At 39.3% G+C, this 5,619-nt stretch overlaps 1 protein-coding gene across 1 annotated transcript in view; it reads right to left on the bottom strand.

Moving 5' to 3' along the window:
• The window catches only part of ADCY8 (adenylate cyclase 8), a gene marked incomplete at its 5' end in the record, with an annotated part of 137,749 nt that overhangs the window by 63,736 nt on the left and 68,394 nt on the right, over positions 1-5,619 (bottom strand). The gene's annotated exons all lie outside the window — the stretch shown is intronic.

A 5,619-nucleotide genomic window follows, 5' to 3' on the forward strand; every position in this document is an offset into this window, starting at 1 on the left:
TTTAAGAGGCATTTGGACAATGCCCTTAATAACATGCTTTAACTTTTGGTCAGACCTGAAGTGGTCAGGCAGTTGGACTAGTTGATCGTTGTAGGTCCCTTCCAACTGAAATATTCTATTCTATTCTATTCTATTCTATTCTATTCTATTCTATTCCATTAAATACTGTAAATTATGGTCTTGTATTTGTACCCTGTATGAGAACTAACACACAAAGATCTCGTTGGAGAGACCAGGTACAAATGATGGTGCAAGTGAGCAATACATCCCTCTGTTTCCAGAGTGTTCACTAAGGATTACTGGATTTTAACTTTTCCTTTGTTATAAAATTGTGATGATGGCCTGAAAAGGCTTCATCAGCCTCAGTCAGCCACATAGGACTTCTGCATTTGTTCAAAACTTCACATAGCTGTGCTGCCCACACCGCCTCCTGCATGACACTGCAGACCCTAATCAAGGTCCTATCTCCCTTGCCTCATCTGTTGTCTTTCACAACCTCCCAGCAACTTATTCCTGTGTGCTGCTCAGGTGATATTTGATCTCAGCTCTTCATCTGCAGTCAGTGTGGATTTAGCTACCTGCCTGCATCCTTTGACTGAAGGCTGTTCTGTTTTTCTGTCTGCTGCGGTGCTGGTGCACCTGCAGGGCCCCCATCTTCACATCCTCCTCTTACTCGCCCTTCACAGCAATGTGCTCTTATGTTGATAGGTAGGAAACTAATTGCATGAGGGGACCTGACTGAATCGAGCCACAGGCAGTCTGAGATATATTTAAACAGACCCTGTCCAGCACATGAACCAAAGCAGAACAGCGGTCTGGTCCTGCTCCCATTGCTATATTATTTGCAACACAAGACTGAAAGCAGAGCAGTTGAGAACCTATTTGTGGAGACATTAGTTTTCACTAAACCCTTGTAAGGTTTTAAATTGAATAAAGAATAAATGGTTGTAGTTTAAAAGCGAGGTGATCGATTAGTATGTAAAAAGCCATGGAATTATTCTTTTTGTTTAAAATTTGGAGTGATGTGGGGTGAAACAGATTTCTGAATTATGTACAGAAGGGGACTCCACCATCGTCAAATTAATCTCCCAAATAGCCAGACTACCACATGCTTTAAGAGGTCTTGTTTATATACTGCTATAGGAAAAAAACAATTAAAAACTTTAAAACAGCGAACACTGGATCATCTTCATCAATAGGGGTAGTTCTCATTTATTCAGAAAAAAACTTCTCATATATAATAGCATGTACTTGATACTGAAAAAATGAAGAGTGTTTATTTTGCATAAGCTCAGGTGTTCCACATCTTTTAGTTCTTCTGCCTCTTAAATTTATTAAACTATCAGTGAAGCTTCTAATTAAAAAAAATATATTTGCTTCAACTGTTTTACAGGCTCTCTGCAAATACTTTGACAAAGCACGTGCATGAACCTGCATTATTGATGACCTATAAAGCAGCCCTGTTTACCTCACAAGCTGTCTGATATCTTACCCAGGATGAGGCAACTGTGACTGATGCTATTCATGCCATATATCATTTCAGTCAAGTCAGTGATAAAAATTTCATTGATTTAATTGGATCTTGGCATTTCCCTTTGGCCAGCATTCTTTGATGGGTATTTGATTTTTGTGCTGTTAATCAGAGGCTTTCCTATTTGCATGTAGAAGGTGAGCCAAAAGTCAGAAATCTGCTTTTCAACCTTTTCTGTGGCTGCCAAAAATCTGAGTGCCCTGGAGTTCACACCTTGCAGGTTCAGACAGTGACACACTGGCTACATCTGTGCTGACCAGTTTAACTGCGCAAGGTTCTGTTTATGCTTTGAGATACTTAAAGCAGCCCCAGAATGTTTTTTCCTTGCCAGCTAGCTCTCTCACAATCTGTCCCCAGGTTCAGGAGTTTGCATATGACAAAGACCATTTCCAGTAGGCAATTTGAATGCAACTGCCTGGTTTTGGAAGCAAAAGTAGTTTAGAAGAATGGAGTTGGCCAGTCTGTGCCATTTTTTCTTGGTGACAGCTAACATTCCTTGGGGTTGTTTAATTTACCCATCAAGACATAGCCACTGTCATCCTTGTGCAGATGTAATAGGAAAGTCTGTGTATTCCTGTTGAAGCAAATAAGGGTCATAGCTGACCCTGCTTTGAGCAGAAGGTGGGACTAGTGATCTCCTGATGTCCCCTCCAAACTGAACTGTCCTATGGCACTAAGGTTCAATTACATAGACAACTTTTTAGTTGGACTCAACAGACTTGTGGAATTTTCGTAAATGAACTCAAGTACTTTTTGGTGCTGACATGAGACGGGAGTAGGTGAACTGAGGTAAGTGCTCTTTTTGGTGTGATTCTGGGAACTGTGTCATGCTTGCGAAGGAGATATCCATTATTTTTAAAATGCTAGGTAACAGGGTGCACTAAACTACCGAACAGTTTGAAAAATACAGCTCAGGTACTATGACTCACAGGATATAACACTTTGTAGATGGACTTTACACAGCACTGAATTTACAATTTAAGGTAGATATTATCCCAAGAAGCCAGTTTAAAATAGCTCCAGGGTGAGTTTACCTTGGAATGTAGAGCTGGGTTCTAATGTCAGCAGAAAATGTTATCTGGAGCAGTTTCATATCATCAGACTTATCATTAATATAACTGACTTGCTCTGAGTTCAGACGTATACTATAGCAACATGGGCAGAGTTAAACCACTGCTGTATTCCTGTTTCTTATGTCTATCTGCCCTGAGAGGCAGGAAACTAATATAGCACAAGGGACTACAAACAATATTATCAAAGTCTGCTTTTTCATTTGAAAAGTATGTTATAAAAAGCTGTAGAAATATATACACTCCTATGCCATCTTGCCAACATAGCTTTGATTGTATTTGGTGGCACATTCAAAGAAAAGAGGTCTCAGAGGTACACGAACCTATTAATCTCTACCCAGTTCAATTCATATAGTCAAAACCAGGGAAAGATACACTGTTCTGACACTCAGTTCATTCGCAGTCAGTGGTTGAAATGGACACGTGGAGGTGATGATATGATCCAGTCCCGGTGTGAAACCTATTCACTCTGTGACCTGTCTGAAAAGTGCTGGCTGAACTTGTGAATATCTTGCAAAGCCCCTTTCCACCACCACACAGAAATGAAGGTGAGCAATAGTTTTTGGTTTTGTGAAGCATTATTCTGTCTTCTGTGAATCGGGGCTTCTTACAACATAGGCTGAGCCTTGTACATTATACAAGAAATAATCTGTGGGGGGAATCAAGAACTGGATCAATTATATTATAATTATCTAATTAAATAATTATTTATTAATCATGGAATATAAAGCAATTCCTGGCTGTTTCACTGCCTAAGTAACTTTAACAAGCATTGATCACTTCATGATTTTTTTTAAATACCCAACAAATGAAGTTAAAAGCAGTTTTTCCTGCAAAAGGCAGGAAACTTGCCAGGTCATTCACTGAGATCATCTAAAATAGTTGTGGTGTTTTGGGGATATTTTGGTTTGGGTTTGGGTTTTTTTTTGTTTGGTTAGTTTTCTTCTTTTTTTCCTGTCTCATGAACTGATGTTAATAGTAGCAGTTAATTACAGACTTTTAATGAAGACAAGTTGTTACCTAATTTCTGGAGTTTAGCTTACATTGTATGCTGGGATTATTTTTTCTGTCATAATAATTATTCTTTCAGATGGTATTTTAGTGAGAAATAATCCAAGAGACAAAAATCACTCAGAACTCCTTGACTTAACAAACAAATATACCAGCAAAAAGGTTTATTTGAATTTCCACCATTAAGTGGATTGTTGTTGGATTTCCATCATTATACCACGTGAGTGAGTCCTTGAGGAGCTGGTCCTCACACGATTTGCCTCTCCCCTCTCTTCTGAGTCACACGGATTTTAGGAATAAGGACATTTGAGAAGGTGGTGGTGAAGGCAGGAGCCTTTAACCCCTGGAGGCAGCTCCTGTCACTTATGCTGCCACTGTGTCCCAAGCTGAAGGGCAGAAGGGTTGGTTACATTGTCCACCTTGATACCCTGTGCCACATGGGCTGGTACATTCTACCCACTTGTGCTTGTTTGTATTCCAGTAACTTGTGCCTGATGGGAGTATTTACTCTAGGAAGAAATTCAGTTTCGATTTGAAAACACTGAGGGACAGAAAAACCATCGCTTCTCTTAGTAATACCATTGCCCATTTTTAAATCTAGTGTTTTCTGCCCATAAAATTTTTTGTGTTGCTACCAAATAACTTCTCAATCTTTTTTTTCATTCAGCTAAACAGATTAAGCTTCTCAATGCTCTTATTTTAAAGCCACTTCTGCCTCACAGCTTATTTTTGTGACTTTTCCCTGCAGCCTTATAAAAATGTTTAACAATCCTTTTAAAATAAGGCCACCACATCAGGATTCATTATTCTCATCTTGGTCTTGACATTGACAGACTATGCTCTATAGTTTCCATTTTGCAAGTACTCTTTCCTCTTCTTTATGATTATTTCCTTCACCCCTCTTCACAGTCCTTCCTCTACTTCCACTTTCTATCATGCTTCCTCTCCTTTCTCCTTTACCTCACTTTCCCTCTGAACGTTCCTCACTATGCCTTGTGTAGCTATTCTTCTCCTCACAGCCCAAGCCAAAGAATGGAAGACCCCAATGAACAAGCATACTAATCTCTTTCTGGAGCACAATGTGATATTTAGAAATTATCTCAGTTCAGAATTACTTTTATGTTCTGTATGTTTCTCTTATCTATTTTACATCCATTTTAATATATTTGAGGAAGCAATTGTCTCGCCAAATTTAACCTCATTTTATTGTTAGGTCTTAAGCTCATGTTTCCATATTTGACTGTCAGCAAATAGATATCCCCATCTTGAATTTTATCACATAACCCATCCATAATCCCATCCATCTGGCACTCCAACACAGCTTTGGAATTTCACTAACATGCAATGAAAATGCCGAAAACTGCTTTCTTCTTACAAATCTTTCCCTCCCCATATAGACATAAAGATAAAGATAAGATGGCTGCTCTTTTCTGTAGGTAAAAGCAGTTGCAGATTTAGTTTCCCTGAGTGTTATCTCTGACACCCATTTAGCTTGGGTGATAACTGTTAAAATGAAACATTACCATTTGATGACTACACATTCCACTAGTGTCTCATGTCTATCAACTGTCAGTACAGACAGGCATTAATACAACAAAATTAAATACAGGAAGAGTTACGCTGCATGTGAAAAGATATGAGAACCAGCAAAATATATGAACCCTTGTGAAGAGCTTGTTCTTTTTATTTTAATTTCTGTTTCCAACTGCAGCTAAAGAGAGTTTACAAGGAGGGTGGGGTTCGCAAGACAGCAGGAGTTAGGATTCTTCCTCATGCACAAATGTGAGGGGGCAAAGCTTCCTTGCTTTAGAATAAATTTCAGATTTCATGGAACCTTCCCATGGCTGAAAGTTGTATTTCAATTGTACTCAATGGTTAAGGGAGCAAAGTACAAGAAGACTTTAGAGGAAGCAGTCAACGACGTGCTATGCCACCTGGATGCTCACAAGTCTATGGGGCCGGATGGGATCCACCCGAGAGTGCTGAGGGAGCTGGCAGAGGAGCTCG

This window comes from Aptenodytes forsteri, unplaced genomic scaffold, assembly GCF_000699145.1.
Source record: "Aptenodytes forsteri isolate BGI_AS27 unplaced genomic scaffold, ASM69914v1 Scaffold223, whole genome shotgun sequence".
NCBI classification, from domain to species: domain Eukaryota; kingdom Metazoa; phylum Chordata; class Aves; order Sphenisciformes; family Spheniscidae; genus Aptenodytes; species Aptenodytes forsteri.